Raw genomic sequence first — 17,341 nt, forward strand, 5'->3', positions numbered from 1 at the left:
GATTCTCACCGAGATAGGTGATGTTCAAGTAGTTTATGTTTAATATGTTGAACCCTGTTCTCACCGAGTCTTTAGGCTTCTTAAACTAATGATCAGAGCTCCTGCCTTTTTTGTAAAGATAAGCGGTGCGTGCATGGATAAATTCTTACAAACTGTGCCCTTCGTTTTGACCAAACCCCATCCCTAATAAGAACCAGAGAGATATGCAAGGAGGTGTTCACTTGGGAAAAGATTCCTGGCTTAAAAAACAAAAAGTCCAAAAACAATTCATTTAATTGGGTTCATTAAGCAAAGGAATGAACAGCAAAATCCCATTTTAACTAAGAAGCCTTAGTTTTGTTTGGCCTCTGTATGTTAATGTTGATGAATTCTGTTGGCAAGATTCCATCACCCCAATTTATACCAAATTATTTTGTATTAGGAAAAGGTCGCAAAATACACAAATTATGTGAAATGCTTTCATAGCTGAAATGTGTTATAATTGGGTTCAAGATAAATGAAAAACGGCCAATTAAATGACTAGCGTAATCCAGACAGGGAAGATTCCCAAGAAAACAATCCTTGTGTGAAAACATTCCTCGGCTATTAAGCGATGAGCCTCACAGACTGAGTGTCCCATTATCAGGCACGGAGCTCGGGGGCATGACATCAGGCTTACCTTGGCATTGGGTTCTCCATCTCAAATTGGTACTCTACATGAAATGTTATAAAACATGCTTATTTAGTGCCTAGCAGGATTCTCAGATTTCCCAGCAGCGTCCTGTGTTGACATGATGCTCATTTCTGAGCTCTCAGAGGACAATCAGAAACCTGGGTGTGAACAGCTAAAGACAGTCTCTTCTCAAGCACAAAGTTTTCAAAATCACAGAATGTTAAAAACCAGGTCTGTGTGCCCTGCTGTGCAGCAGAACTTTCTGGTCATTCCAGGAGAAAACTCTGGTTGCTGGGAATTCTTCTCTCAGGTGACAAGGCAAGGCGACGTCATCTCAGAGCAGGAAGGTGTCAAATACAGGGTTGTGTTTTATCCATCTTTGTCCGGGGACTTTCCAGTTTGAGCCTCTGTGGACAGAGGGAGGATTCAGATCTCTGGACATCTCATGGCGAGTACTGAGGTTGCCAAGGAGAAGGAGTAAGAGGGTAAAGGAACAGAGAGCAGTACAGCAAGCTCTCACTTTGCACTTTATGTTCTTTTTTTAATTTTGTCAATTAAGTATTCAAAAAAAAAACCCAAAACAGTAACAAGTCTCACAATGGAGATGTTACTGGTGCCCACTCGAGCAAATAGATGAGCAATGGGATGACAGTGACAGTGATACAGTGAATTTTATTGAATCACCATGGGATAGTTACAAGCTTTCATGTTGGGTTACAATCACACAATGATCAAACACCCATCCCTCCACAAGTGCACATTCCCCACTACCACTATCCCTGGTATCCGCCCCCCCTCCCTTTCCCACCTCCCCTGCCTCCATGGCAGACAATATTCCCCATACTCTCCCTCTACTTTTGGGCATTCTGGCTTGCAACACAGACACTGAGAGGTCATCATGTTTGGTCCATTATCTACTTTCGGCACACATCAGAGAAAGCATTTGACAAGATCCAGCACCCATTTATGATGAAAACTCTCAGCAAAATGGGCATCGAAGGAACTTTCCTCAATATAGTCAAAGCCATCTACTATATGCCTACGGCAAGTATCCTTTTCAATGGGGAAAAACTAAGAGTCTTCCCTCTAAGATTGGGCACTTTCTGTTTTATCAGCGGAAGTTCTTCTTTCTCAGTATGAGATAAGATTTGCTCCAGCCCTTTGGATCCGGCTGCGGAGCGAGCATGATGGAAGAGCCCAAGGGAGCGCCCTTGGACTCCAGGCAGCCCACTGAACTAATTCCGGCATGGGACCAGAGACCCCACGGTGCGCTGAAACAGTGGGAACCGGGCATCCCCCAATTCTTTTAACCTGTCTCTCTCTCTCAACTCCTCCCTCCTGAGCACAGCGCAGGATCCGCGGTTTTCCTGAGCGCAAAATGGAGCCGGCGATCCAGCAGAAACAGGACGATTTCGCAAGCTTGCGGGAGACCCCAGGGGGCGGGGGCGGCGACCCCCGCCCACCACAGATAGATATTTAAACCCACCTCCCCCACGTGTGCTTCCCTTTGGATCCGGCTGCGGAGCGAGCATGATGGAAGAGCCCAAGGGAGCGCCCTTGGACTCCAGGCAGCCCACTGAACTAATTCCGGCATGGGACCAGAGACCCCATGGTGCGCTGAAACAGTGGGAACCGGGCATCCCCCAATTCTTTTAACCTGTCTCTCTCTCTCAACTCCTCCCTCCTGAACACAGCGCAGGACTTCTCCATCTTATGAGCACCATAAAAGGGTAAAAGTTTGTAGTGATGTTATTTCTGGTTGTACTTTCCCTGGACTTTATACAGAAACCCAATGTCATCTTAGCATCAGCAATATGTAATGGTTCCTTTTTAATGGGTCGGACTTTTGTGGGAGATCCTAACAAGAATAGTAAGTCTGTTGCTGAAATATTGAAGGCAATCAAAGTGGTAGCCATCTCTCTAGACTGAACTAAGCTATATCCCCACGCCGGCTGAGAAGAAATTTTCTTCTTTCTCGGGAAGAAACGTGGCGTGTCGTCAACTACAGTGTGATGTCCATTAAGCAAACAGACCTGGTGGCGTGGGAATGGGATATAAGGGGAAAAATTATGTACATGGAACAGTGGGACGCTGGTGGAATCTCGAGCCGGAGCCGATACCAGCGCAAGACCTTCGGTTCCAGAAACTGCTTGCAGACACTCTACTAGTCTATCAACTAAGCCAGAGCCCCACGCCTGCCGATGACGGGAAATAACCATCCTTTTCGGTTTTTTTTTCCCCTGTCAGGCAGCGTGGCGATTACTAAACAGGCGTGAACTCGGTGGCGCGGGGCAAGGGGGAAAAAGAAAAGTTATGTAACAAACAGTGGGACTTAATATCTATATTCTTAGTAGTGGAGAACTATCAAATGCCTCCTTGGCAATAGGACTGCTTTTCTTTTTGGGGGGAAACCCCAACAACGGTAGTGAGTTGTGTGTTGAAACATGGAATGTAATCGAGATAAGGCATAAACGAAGTGAAACTTATCAAGTACAAGGGTGGGGACTGGGGAGGTGGGAGGGGGTGGCAGGTATACTGGGGGGGTTGGTGATGGAAGATGGGCACTGGTGAAGGGAAGGGTGTTTGAGAATTGTATAACCGACATAATCCTGAGAACTATGTAACCCTCCACATGGTGATTCAATAAAATTAAAAAAAAAAAAAAGATTTGCTCCAGTCCTTCTTGCCTCCTGTGCTCTGTGTGTGTTCAGTGACAGACTGTAATGAAGCTTCAGAAGTGTGGTTTAAAAACCATGAGGTAACTGAGTGGCTTCGTGGCTATGGCCTCTTCCGCAGCAGTGAACCCAGTTCTCCTGCCACCCCCATTTCTTGGCTGCAGAGATTTTCTCCAACCCAATAGCACCACCAGGCAGCAAAGTTAAGCACTGGTGGGTTGAGATCCTCACCATAATGAATTGATTCAGGACGAAATGCAGTGACAAGGAGCCAGGGAAGTGCTGATGACAAAGTGCAGGGCTTGCATGCATAAAAGCTGGCTTAGGTCCTGGCACTGAAATCACACAGCCAAGATACGGCTTTTCATATGGGATAGAAGATATATTCTATTTATTTATAATGCATATTTTGTTATCCATGAATCATACCTCACCAGGATACATTCCTTAGCAAAGTTAGATATTTGTAAGATTTGGAAGATAATGCAGGATGGACCAGGGATGGATTTGAATCATAATGAAGCTGCAAAGATGGAGAAACAAATGAATCTGACACTGCTGGCACCGTATCCTAATGCAGCTGTTCAAAATACTTAAATGTCAACCCTCTCTGCCTGTTTTTGAACTGCGTTATCATTATCAGACGATGATTTGAGGTGTTGGCAGAACTTGGCTTTCAGAGAAAGAAGGCGGAAGGGGCAGAGAGGCTTGACTCCGCTAAGCTAAGCATGGAGTCAAAGGCGCTCCTGGGAAGCAGAACTGGCCCTTCGCCTTCTCATCAAGGGAGGGACCCGAGATGCGTCTGTCTTGCTCTGACGGGAAGGGAGAGTCTTCCTAAGCCCTGGAGCTCCCGAGGGTGTGGTGAGGTGCTGGGTGCTGGGTGCACCCAGCCCTTCATCACCTGTCCTACTATGATTGGCCGCATTAGCTTCTGATTGGGAAGACTCTCTTTCTGTTCAAGGGTTTGGGCAGTTTCACTGCTTTTATTCTCCACCAGGTGGGAAATAGTGCCCCCATTAAAGCCCCCAAAGTGGGGAGAGTCCCGTGGGCAAAAGTTTAGGTCTTTTAGGATATGACTTGTAAGCACAAAAAGATGCCCAGGAGAGAATATTGTGGACAAAAGAGTCAGACAAAATAATGAGTTGAGGAAAGGATAGAATATGACCATTTATGGTCCTTGAAATGTCCATGTGAACATAAGCAAAAATAGAACAGGAAATTGTCAGGACTTTAAACTTGAATGTGTTGTGTTCAAGTTTCAGATCCCCAGTTGTGGAGAGACCCAGTTCCACACACGATAATGCAAGAGCAAAGAAACTTTATTATAGCCCGAGCCAGCTCTGGCTCGAGCCAGGGTTCAAGTCTCATTCAACACAGGGGAGTCTTGACAAGGACCTCGACTTCAAATCACAAGCAGTTTATATAGGGTTCCGAGTTAAGCAGCAATTTATAGTGATCTATTTTTATCATTGACCCTGTGACAATGTGGCCAGGAACTAGGCAATGCTTAGCAACAGTTTCTAAGGAGGGGACAGTGACCCCTCATGACCGGCCAGAGCCAACTGTCCAATTATTTATCTTGGCAAATTACCCAATTGGGAGTTTACCAGAAACTGCAAGTCCTGCTTTGGGGAAACAGAATCCGAGGCCTAGTTGGGACTGAATGTTAGCTGAAGCTTGTCCTGGCTTCTGAGGAGCCTGCTTTGGAGGCTCACAAATGATGCCTGCTGACTGGCTGTATGAAATAGCCCCGCCCCTGCTCTGCGTGCGCTAATGAATTTTGATATGCTTACTAACCACCTTAATGTTTTTGCTAATGTACATAAATCATATTGAAAAGGCGGTCTGTGTGCTCCCTGGGGGTTGTCCACATGACCCTCAAGCTCGGGCAATCCTTGTCTATTTGTGTCCTTATGTGTTTGCTTGTCTCATTCTCTGTGACTGACATCCACGGCACAGAGGTTGAAAGCACCAAATCTGTCTGACTTTAGTATAGTAAGTGGCCATATTATTATCACCTCTCAATTTAAGCCACTATTTTTTTCAATTTTTATTTTTATTTTTTTAATTATTAATTAGTGAGTCACCATAAGGGTATAGTAACAGATTTACACATTTTCATACTTGAGTTTCCCTCATACAATGTTTGAGCATCCCTTCCTCCACCAGTGTCCATTCTCCACCACAGTGAACACAGTATCCCTCCCACCTCCCAATCCCATCTCCCCTCCCTCCGCACCAAGCCCCCCCCCCCCCCCCGCCTCTGTGGCAGGGTACTCCATTTTGTTCTCTCTCTCTCTCCTTTTGGGTGTTGTGGTCCGCAATAGGGGTATTGAGTGGCTATCATGTTCAATCTATAGTCTACTTTCAGCACGCATCTCCCCTCCCGAGCGGGTCCTCCAACCAGAGCTTACTTGGTGTTCCCTGCTCTATCTTGGCTGCCTTTCCCCCCAGCATGTGAGACCAGCTTCCAAGCCATGGAGTCAACCTCCTGGTACTTATTTCTACTATTTTTGGGTGTTAGTCTCCTACTCTGTTATTCTATATTCCATAGATGAGCGCAATCTTTCTATGTCTGTCTCTCTCTTTGTGACTCATTTCGCTTAGCATGATACTTTTCATGTTGATCCACTTATATGCAAAGTTCATGACTTCATCTTTTCTAACAGTAGCATAGTATTCCATTGTGTAGATGTACCAAAGTTTCTTTAATCCGTCATCTGTTCTCGGGCACTCGGGTTTTTTTCCAGGTTCTGGCTATTGTAAACAGTGCTGTGATGAACATGTAAGTGCAGATGTCATTTCGACTATACTTTTTTGCTTCTCCAGGATACATTCCCAGCAGTGGTATTGCTGGGTCAAATGGGAGCTCAATTTCTAATTTTTTGAGAATCGTCCATATTGTTTTCCAGAAGGGCTGAACCAGTCGGCATTCCCACCAGCAGTGTAGAAGGGTCCCTTTCTCCCCACATTTATGCCAACACCAGTTGCTTTTGTTAAGCCACTATTTTTTCTTAATAACTTTTTAAATAAGTAACTATGACTCACAATGTTTTTATAGTTGAGTTTTAGGCATATAATATCCCAACACCAGTTCCTCCACCAATGTCAGCTTCTCTCCACAATGTCTCCCTCCCCACATCTGCCAGCTTGCCGGGTACAAGCAAAGTTCCCGTGGCTGCAGTTTAGACCTCCTGTGTCCGGTGCCCTTGGTCTGTGTTTTGGGTACACGGCCTTCCCGCTCTCTCACATCGCCAGGTAACTGGAGCCCTGACCCCGTCTCAGTAGTGCTTCCCCATTACTCCCCTTTCTCATCTTCTTCCTCCACCCCGCCTTGATTTCTTCCTTCTCCCTCTACTCTGGGGTCCAAGGGGATCTGGCATCCCCCCTTCACTCCACTACATCTCTTCATCCAGTTATCCTGTGTACCACAGATAAGTGAGACCATCCTGTGATTGTCTTTCTGCTTCTGGTTAAGCCAATGTTTCAGTAATTTTTAATAGATATAAAATGTCCCAGGTGCTTCCCAGAGACACAGGCAGGTGTGTGTTTGTCAGTATGCAGATCGTTACAACACGCCAAAAAGTCTACTTACATTTGGTAGACTGAGACCACCTGTAAAGGTGATTAGAGGCCACCCCAATGGCCTTTGTCCCTCTTGGAGAGCCCGGCAAGCTACTATCCTGCCTGCACCGCGGGGCCTGGCAAGTTACCTATGGCATGCTTATATGCCAAAAATAGTAACAACGATGGTCCTCATCCCCCTGATCCTGAAAGAGCCTCCAGTATGCCATCGGGTTACACTAGCACGTGATAGGGATGAATGGAGATGTTACTGGCCCCCATGCGAGCCTAATCAATGCACAATGAGATACCAGTGGTACAGATCTAAAATAAAGCCCCTAGACTCCAAAAAAATTCTCCCTGAAATCAATTTTTGGTTGATTGTGGCATCATTTGTATTGGTAGGAGCCAACAATGCCGGAACGGGAACCCGGAACTTAATCAGAAGCGGATGATAACTTCCTGCTTGCAGCCTGCAGTGAAGGTGATGGGAGTGGGGCCAGGTCCTGTGACTTTAATACTTTATTCCAGGGAAGACCCTTAGACAAGCAGAGTTTATTATATTTTTGAATGGCAAGTTCTTGCCAGGAGAGAAAATAGAAGAGCTGTTTGATGCGAAAAGATCCCCCTGGCCACGTGGTGTCGCTGTCTGAGTAACTCCTTTCCCTCACAACACGCTGCACTGCTTCAAGTTCCTTTCCACCTTCACCTGCACTTAGGAGGAGTTACAGTGACCTTAGACGTGTTAAATTATAACTGGCTGATGAAGCGGTTCTCTGACCTGCCACCAGGAAGGGTTTTGCCAGAAACAGAAACCAAGGGATAGAATCTGATGTATAGAGGGTAGAAGTGGTTGTCAGGAGCTGGAGGCTAGCGATGGGAAAACATCAACTTTCCTTGAAGAAAATGCCAGGGCAGTACACTTGGTTGGTGTCGAAAGTGTAAGTTTTACACAAGCGCTACCGTGCTGAGTACTGTACAAATCCATGTGGAGGGGCAGGAAACATGAAGTTGCATGAGGATGTCTGAATCTCAGGCTTCCGCCTCCCCCCTGTCTCCAGTCTTCCTCGCTCTCTCATCCGTCCCGGGGTGAGTTCTGGGGTAGAATTTGAGGAGCATTTCTGTGAGCCGGTGCCTGCTCTCCTGCTGACCTGACTGGAGGCAGAGAAGTGTTTCTAACAGGTGGGAGGGGCTGAAGCTCCGGGTGATGCAGCTGTCAGCAGGGCCCTGGGAGAAGCGTGGCTTGCTTTCTCCCAACCCTCCGGAGACGAGTGGGAACACTCCCCAGAGCACAATATTAGGACCCCGGGAACTAAATTCTCTGAAAAGAATTCTACAGCAGGAAGTAGGCACCTGCTGTAGGATCTGTGGTTACGGCGCAGCTTAGGGAGTTGGTGGTTTACCAGATGGACGACAGTGGCCCTTTGGCAGCAAGATGTGTTAGACCGTGTGCAGCATCTAACAGCCAACACAAAATGGAATGATCATTGCTTTTCTCTATGCATGTCTGAGAAAATGGGTGGGAAGGTTCTGCAGAATTTTGCTCATTCTCAGGGAAACCTCAGCATTTAATTTATGGTGATTGGTGGGCAGGGTCTGGGGACTGTGGACTTGTGCCCACTTTCAGAAACACCCCACCCTTGTTTCAGGCTCTATTATTGCTATTTGAAATTTATAATAATTCATTTTCCTTTTTTTTTTTGCTTTTTGGGTCATGTGATGCACAGGGGTTACTCCTAGCTTTGCACTCAGGAAATACTCCTGGTGGTGCTTGACAGACCATGTGGGATGCTGGGAATCGAACCGAGGTCAGCTGCATGCAAGACAAACACCCTACCTGTTGTGTTATCGCTCCAGCCCTGAAATTTATAATGATTTCTAAACAAGGGGTCCCACCCTACATTTTGCACCTGATTCTAGAAGTTATGTCTCTGACTTGCTGGAGGGAAAGATGCGCAGAGGAAAACAGCTAGTGTGAAAGTAGAGGGCACACACGCTTTCCCGGGTGCCGGTGGAGGTGACGCAGCCGCCTACCTCTGCCGGCTCTGCCTTCCCTCCCTGCTTCTGGATCCTACAGCATCTCGGCTGCAATTGGTGACAAGCTGTGTCCATCTGGGTAGGATTTCCAAAAGGTGATGATGACTCTGCACAATATCTTCTAAATGTATTTAGCGTCTGAATTTTTAAAAAAACCTGCTTATCGTTTTTCCGGATGCTCTGTTCCAGGAGTTTGAATGCAGGGCATGAGGAAGATCTGGCTGCCTGGGCAGGAGAGAGGGAAGAATGAATTTTTCTCTACTCATACTCCAGCGGTGCTCAGCCTGGCATGTTTTCTTGCCACTCCCATCAAGGAACGGGGGGTCACCCTTGAAGATGGCAGATGCTAACATGGCCACAGTCTCTTCTCTCACTTGCCCAGCATGGCCACTTGAGTTGTTGACCCAGAGGCTTGCACAGAAGAGCAAGACAGTCCAGGAGTCTGAGCACGAGCTGAGCGTGTGTTCAGGGGCATTCGGACAGAGTTCAGTCATGAGCCCTCTGGGCTCAGCACTGGAGACTAGAAAGCAGAGGGAACTCGACACTTGACTGAAACGCTCTTCAAAACTGGTGTTTGTCCAAACCCACCACTGGTTTTAGTTGTTGTGTTTGTTTCTGTGGACGCCTTTGGGTGTAGCTGCATTTGGGGAAAGGCGAGGAAGGCGGGGTAAGGAGAGATAAGTTGTCTGGGGGCCACAGACATGCAGGGAGAGCAACAGGGCTCTGCCCCAGGAAGCCCCCCACCCCACCCCCAGCCTTGGAAGACCAAGCTGCAACAGGGCAGGGATTCTCCAGCACACAGCCAGCACTGGGGGTATGTGACGCGGGTGTGCGTGGACCCCATCCCCGCACAGAGTGGGCAGTGGAGGGGGACGGAAGAAAGCGCCCACGTTCAGATGGACTCAGTAACCAGATTGTTCAGTGAGCAGCTTAAACAATCGACTCAGTACCAGAGAGGCAGAGGAGATTCCATCTTCCCGGGAGGAAGTACCGGGCGGTGACAGTATGGGCTAATTCAGAGTTAATGAAGCCAGGAAGGGACTTGCCACGTGCATTTGGAGGGTAAGTTGTTCAATAGAGGCTGCAGAATCCCATTTGCTGCGTCCTAAAATGGGAAGGAAAATGGATGACGAGGAACATTTTCTTTCACCAGAGGAAGACACAATGCTTCAAGCCTTTCAAAGCACTCTGTTACTCGAACAGGGTTTCCCATCACACGCATGAAGACAGAACATGTTCTCTTGCGTCCGCAAGTGGCAAAGACCTCAGAGAAGAGCAAAAGCTTAGCGAGTGGGCGGGTCTCTGCAGAGTGTCCGGAGGAGACACGGTGGAGACACGGAGAAGCTGGGGTGCAGGGGCCCCTTCACTCGAGCGTCTCCGAGAGGGAGTCACTACAGAAGGCCCAGGGTTCTACCCCGCAGCAGGGTCAACGGAAAACGTCCTTATGTAGAACATTCTGGATTTTTTTTTTTTTTGCTTTTTGGGTCACACCTGGCAATACACAGGGGTTACTCCTGGCTCTGCACTCAGGAATTACTCCTGGCGGTGCTCAGGGGACCATATGGGATGCTGGGAATTGAACCCGGGTCGGCCACGTGCAAGGCAAACGCCCTACCTGCTGTGCTATCTCTCCAGCCCCGAACATTCTGGATTTTGAAGTATTTTTATTCTTAGAAATTTTTGTCACAGAGGGACTGGAGTGACAGTACACTCAGTGAGGTGCTTGGACAGGCTCTTTGGCTGTACACAGTAATTTTATTATTATGGAATAACTATAAGTATAAATTATAGTATATAGTATATAAACTGTAGATTTACATACTATAATTCAATTATAGTATATAGATTATAATTTAATTATAATAGTATATAGTATATAGATTTATATATCATCCGCCCCTCTTGGAGAGCCTGGCAAGCTACCAAGAGAATTGCACCTGCATGGCAGAGCCTGGCAAGCTCCCCGTGGTGTATTGGATATGCCAAAAACAGTGACAATAAGTCTCACAATGAGAGATGTTACTGGTGCCCACTCGAACAAATTAATGAGCAACGGGGTGACAGTGACAGTGATATAAATCTATAAATATTGACACTTTAAAAAAATAAAACCTCTTTTATAAGTTAGATAAACTTGCCCCCGTGCCTGGCTGTCTTCACTGGGGCCCCTTGGAGGGGGTGGGTTGAGTTTCTCTCCCTGCCCCAAGCAGAGCCCCTAGCCAAAGACCTCTGGAACCCAGCCACAGGCATGCTCAAGGCCCCTCTCTACACATTCAGATGAGCCTCATGCATGAAGGAACTGGCAGAGAAACCCAGGTGTGTGGGACCTGGGGCTGAGACCTCCAAGCTTGCTAGGATTGGGACTGGGCTTCATCTGCCCAGATCCCCCATTTTCCAGTAGCTAGGTGGCCACACCCAGAAACTGCCCCTGGCACTGTGTAATCCCATCAATGGCCAATATCCAGAGACTATAAAACCAAGCGAAACATCTTATAGCCTATTTCTCCCTTTAGGAGACCTGGCAAACTACCGAGAGTTTCCTGCCCACATGGGAGAGCCTGGCAAACTCCCCGTGGTGTATTCATATGCCAAAACCAGTAACAGTGATGGGTCTCATTCCCCTGACCCTGAAAGAGCCTCCAATGTGGCACCGTTGGGAAGGATGAATAACGAGAGGCTTCTGAAATCTCAGGGCTAGGAAGAATGGAGACGTTACTGAGACTGCTCAAGAAAATTGACCATCAATGGGATGATGATGATGATGATGAAACTTATCTAAGACAAGGGAGAACATGAGGACTATTTCACAATGAGTTTTTCATGAAGCTTATAAGAAAATAATTTGATCCTTGACTGACATGAAAGATAGTGAGGCCCACCTTCTGGAAAACAATATGGACGACTCTCAAAAAATTAGAGGTTGAGCTCCCATTTGACCCAGCAATACCACTGCTGGGAATATATCCCAGAGAGGCAAAAAAGTATAATCGAAACAACATCTGCACATGTATGTTCATCGCAGCACTATTTACAATAGCCAGAATCTGGAAAAAACCCGAATGCCCTAGAACGGATGACTGGTTGAGGAAACTTTGGTACATCTATACAATGGAATACTATGCAGCTGTCAGAAAAAAGGAGGTCATGAATTTTGTATTTAAGTGGATGGGCATGAAAAGTTTCATGCTGAGTGAAATGAGTCAGAAAGAGAGAGACAGACATAGAAAGATTGCACTCATCTAGGGTATATAGAATATCAGAGTGGGAGACTAACACCCAAGAATTGTAGAAATAAATACTAGGAGGTTGACTCCATGGCTTGGAGGCTGGCCTCACATTCTGGGGAAAGGGCAACTCAGAGAAGGGATCACCAACTATAATGTAGTCGAAGGCCATGTGGGGGAAGGGAGTTTCGGGCTGAATGAGGGCTAGAGACTGAGCACAGTGGCCACTCAACACCTTTATTGCAAACCACAACAGCTAATTAGAGAGAGAGAACAGAAGGGAATGCCCTGCCACAGTGGCAGGGCGGGGTGGGGGGAGATGGGATCGGGGAGGGTGGGAGGGATGCTGGGTTTACTGGTGGTGGAGAATGGGCACTGGTGAAGGGATGGGTTCCCGAACTTTGTATGAGGGAAGCATAAGCACAAAAGTGTATAAATCTGTAAATGTGCCCTCATGGTGATTCACAAATTAAAAATAAATAAATTAATTAAAAAAAAAAGATAGTGAGGCCCAACTTCCAGAATGACACACAAAATAATTGCTCTGTTTTGACAAATCTTCGTAAAATAAAGCATCAGAAGGTGGCCTCCCAGAAGCCTTATTTTCCACCCATTCAGTCAGGGTGTGCTCCTTGTCACCGAGTACAGCAGGATCACACATATGGTAAACAGTATTTGCCCTCAGGAAGTTTATAATAAACGGGGAAGTTTCAAATCTTCGTTTTGTGAAGCTATGCACGCAGGTGTGCATTTACAAACTCATTAAGGGGAACTTACGGATTAAAGAAATAATGGATTCAAGAAATAAGCTTTTGAACAATGGAAAGTTGAAACACAACATCAAGAAGTGTTATAAGGTATTATATTCATACATTTTAGGTATGAATTGCTTATGTATGTTCCTGTAAGGCTTTGTGTGTCTTAGAAGTAGTTCTTTTTCAGAGAACCCATCCAGATAGAGAATTTCAGGGCTTGGGGAAGGAGAATGTTATTATTGCCTTCTTACTGAATGGAATCTCAGTGTCTTCCCCCGGTAATTACTATGTACAAGTGGTAGAATGGTGAGCCACCCTTGGTGCTTACCGGGCTCCCAACCCTCTTGCCAGATCTTCCAGTGCTCTGCGTGCCAGGTACTTGGACTCTGCATCTCCCCAGAGACAGGCCTTCCCCTTTCCTCTCCTGAGGCTGCCTGTCTTAGAGCTTGGTGGCTAGGGGCCTGCTCCGGTTTGCTGGGGCTGCCATAATGAAGCACCATAGACGAACTGAGTCAACACCTGCTATTTCTTGCAGTTACACTTTGAAGATCTAGGAGTTGGAGGATCTGTTTCTCCCCCGGGCCTCTCTCCTCACAAGTGGCAGCCGCTTCTCGCTGTGGCTCCATGGGGTCTTCTCTCCCCTCTGAATGCATTTCTGATGCTTTTCGTGTCCAATCTTCTCTTTGAAGGACCAGTGGGGCCCAGCATCTCATTTTAATGGAATCAGCTCTTTAAAGGCCACATCTCAAACAACTCTGAGAGGTCATCACACATCAGGTTTGATTTCTGTAAGAGGGACAATGAGCACCTTTTCATAGGCTTATTGGCCATCTGTATGTTCTCTTCTTGGAAGTTTCTGTTTATTTCTTTTACTGATTTTTTCTGGGATTATTGGTTTCTTTGTGGCTGAGTTTTGTGAGAACTTTATATATCCTTTATATATCGTCCGATATCTAGTGTATTGTGTCAAATATCTTCTCCCATTCATTATGGTGTCTTTTAATTTAGTTTTTGTTTTTGTTGTTGTTGTTGTTGGCTATGTAAATCATTTTAAATTTGATGTAGCCCCATTTGTTTATTTTAATTTTTGTTTTCTTTGCCAATGGAATCATGCCACTGAAAACACCTTTGAGCTCTAAGTCTTGGAGCCTTCAAGGCAAGCACTCTTAGTCACTGAGCTATTCCTGAGTCCCACTATGGATTTGTTTTTGGTTTCTGGGCCACGCCCCGTGCTGCTCAGGGCTTATTCATGGCTCTGCACTCAGGGATAACTTCTGGAAGGCTCAGGAGACCCTACTCAGTGCTAAGGATCAAATGCAGGTCAGCCGCAAGCAAGGCAAGTGCTCTACCTGCTGCACTATCTCTCTATCCCCTTGGGACCCACAGTTTAGTTTTTTGAAAGCTATGATTGGGTTTGAATGTGTATGCAAGGTATATTGTTTTCTACATTTCAGCTCAGGTGTAGAATTGGGGGTTTGTCTGCCTCTCCAGGGTCTCAAGGATGCTAAGGGGCACCCACAGGACATTCACAGCCTTGCTTCTTCAAGGTTTGCTCCTGGCTGTAGCATTTCATATGAGGTATGTGCTGTAGCCAATTTAAAATTAAATGAAGTAGGATGTTATAGTGGTATACAGATAAATCTAAAAATATCACATTTAAACTTAATTCTTCTCTGTGATAGATTCAGTGATTTGGAAAAATAAACCACGGAGCGATAAATTTTTAAATAGATCTTGCCATGCGGGTATTGGGATGCTTCTGGCAGCATCTACATTTCTCTCCTGTACAATAATTACAAATTAATATAAAAACACGAGCTCATAGTCCTTGACAGCTATGGGATGAAGGCTTCAGGATTGGCTGCTTGCTTATCCAACTGGCTTTGGAAAGCCAAACAGAAGATGCATAACAATGACTTGTAGTCAGAATAAACACACAAGAAGATCATCAATATTGTGTGAAATCATTTTTCCTTGTGAAGAGAGCTCGTGAGGGCATGAGGCTGTTCTTCATGGCTGCCTGCCTTCCTGGCGAGTGAGACTGGAGGAAGGAACACACACAGGGCATGCACTAATTATTGGTTTACTCGTTGGCTCTGAGACTATTTGCTCTGCAGAAGCATGATCCAAGTCCACTTGGGTTATGATTTTCCCCACTCACAAAATCTCTCCAACCTTCCTCTGGAGAAACAAAGCAGAATTCCAGATCAGGGCTGGGCTGTAACACAGGCTGCCGTACACGGGGTGGGTGGGTAAAGTGATGGTTGCTTCTGTACGTCCCGGAGGCTGATCATCCTCTTATATTCCTTAGTTTTTTGTATTTCAGACTATTCATTGTATTCCAAACCTTGAATGTCAGCTGCATTTACATTCTATGAGTGTTTTGATTTTACTATCAAGTCTGGCAATATTTAGGACACAGAGAGAAAGAAAGGAGGAGGGAGAGGGAGGAGAAGAAAGAGAAAGAAGGAGGGGGAAAGGAGAGAGGAGATTGTAGGTGTATATTTCTCGTTGTAATTTTGGTGAAAACCTAAAGGAGATAGAAATCCTTCTGAGAATTTCAGCAGAGGTTAGGGCCAGAGTGATGGTTAGCACATAGGGCACTTGTCTGGCTTGAGGCCAATCCAGGTCTGATTTCTGGCACCACATATGTTTGATCTAATAACTGTCAGGAGTGGTGCCTGAACCAGGAATGAACCATGTGGGTGTGGCCTAAATACCAAAAATAAAAACAAACAAAAAATCAAAAAGGATTTAATACAGAGACATGTTTACTAAAGTAGTGCAAACGTTGGGAATTCCCATTGAGGTCTGTGAGGCCACTCAGAGATGGGTGACAGAGGGCAGTGCTTCCCCCCCGCCCCACCTACATACACACATCAGCTAGCGGATAAGCAGCAGGAGGCATAAGCGGAACCCAGGATTGGACCTACCCAGGGACAGGGTCAAGCACGGAGTTCTGTCTAGTTACATGGAGAAGGTTCATGTCCTGCCAAAGCTTCCACCAAGATGCGAGGAGCGAGGGGCATTGAGGAAACCAATTCCTTGGCTTTTCCTGTGTCTTCATGACCCGTTTCCTTCTGGGGCTTCTAACAGGCAGATTCCTGCCAGGACAAAGGTGTCCCACCCCAGGAGGCTAGGGAGGAGAAAGAATAAAGAGCAGGATAATCAACATCCAATCAACACTGGAGTCAGAGACTCACGTGCGCCTCCCCTGCACATTTGACCCTGAAGTTGCTTTGCTGTGATGAACCAAATCAGAGACATGGTTCCTCTTCATCACGTCTTCCATCCAAGACCATGGAGAAGTTGGAGCAGATGCCTTGGAATTTCTAGGGTACAATGAGTGAGCATAGTGTCTCGCTGCAGGAGGTAGAATTTACAATGACCCAATTTAATTTCAGGACATGGAACTTACAAGGATCCAATTTAATTTCAGGTGTTCTGATAGTGACCATTCCTCAGTCAACCACTCCCTCTTATTCACATCTCAGTGTCTCTCTCTCTCTCTCTCTCTCTCTCTCTCTCTCTCTCTCTCTCTCTCTCTCTCTCACTTTCTTCTTACTTCCTGCACCTTGCACATTTTCCTCACTTTCTGTTTCCCCTAGTTAGGGTTCAAACGTCTTACTTGGTTACATAAAACATTTGACTTATCAAACTCTTAGGGCCAAATTCAGCTTCCTGCCCACTCTTATGTTGAAAGGTGAACAAAGTTTCTAGAGTGTAAGATCCTCACTGCAGAGAGGTGATTCAATATAATCATCACCTGTAATATAGGAAATAGAAGAGAAGGGAAGAAATTTAAAATCATTGTATGAAAAGACTTGGGGATATTAAAATTGTAATTCATTTTAGTTGGTTTTTCTTTTTGTCCTTTTGGTGGCCACATCCAAATGCTCAGGGCTTACTGCTGGTGGAGCTCTGGGAACCATAAGTGATGCTGGGCATCAAACTCAAGTCACTCATGTACAAGGTTGCCCCCTGTATTAACCCACTATACTACATCTCCAGCTCAAATTTCCTTAAATTTTTAAATGGCAAATGTTTTTTGGTTTTTGGTGTTTTTTTTTTTTTTTGGCTTTTTGGGTCACACCCAGGGATGCACAGGGGTTACTCAGGAATCATCTCCTGGCGGTGCTCAGGGGACAATATGGGATGCTGAGAATTGAACCCGGGTTGGCTGTGTGCAAGGCAAATGCCCTACCTGCTGTGTTATATCGCTCCAGTCCCAATGGCAAATGTTTTCTAAGTCTGAACATCAGTAAGGAGGTTAAGTACTCACAGTTACTCTGATTATTAATCATTGATGCCTAAAGACATGAAATTGAATAGCTTTTCCCCTGGGAACTATAAGACACAGGAATTCACTAATAAGCTCGATGCATGTAAGAGAAGAAGGTTAAGAATAAGCTCTTGATTGGGAGAAAGGAGTAA

The sequence above is a fragment of the Sorex araneus genome, chromosome 1, assembly GCF_027595985.1.
Source record: "Sorex araneus isolate mSorAra2 chromosome 1, mSorAra2.pri, whole genome shotgun sequence".
NCBI lineage: Eukaryota > Metazoa > Chordata > Mammalia > Eulipotyphla > Soricidae > Sorex > Sorex araneus.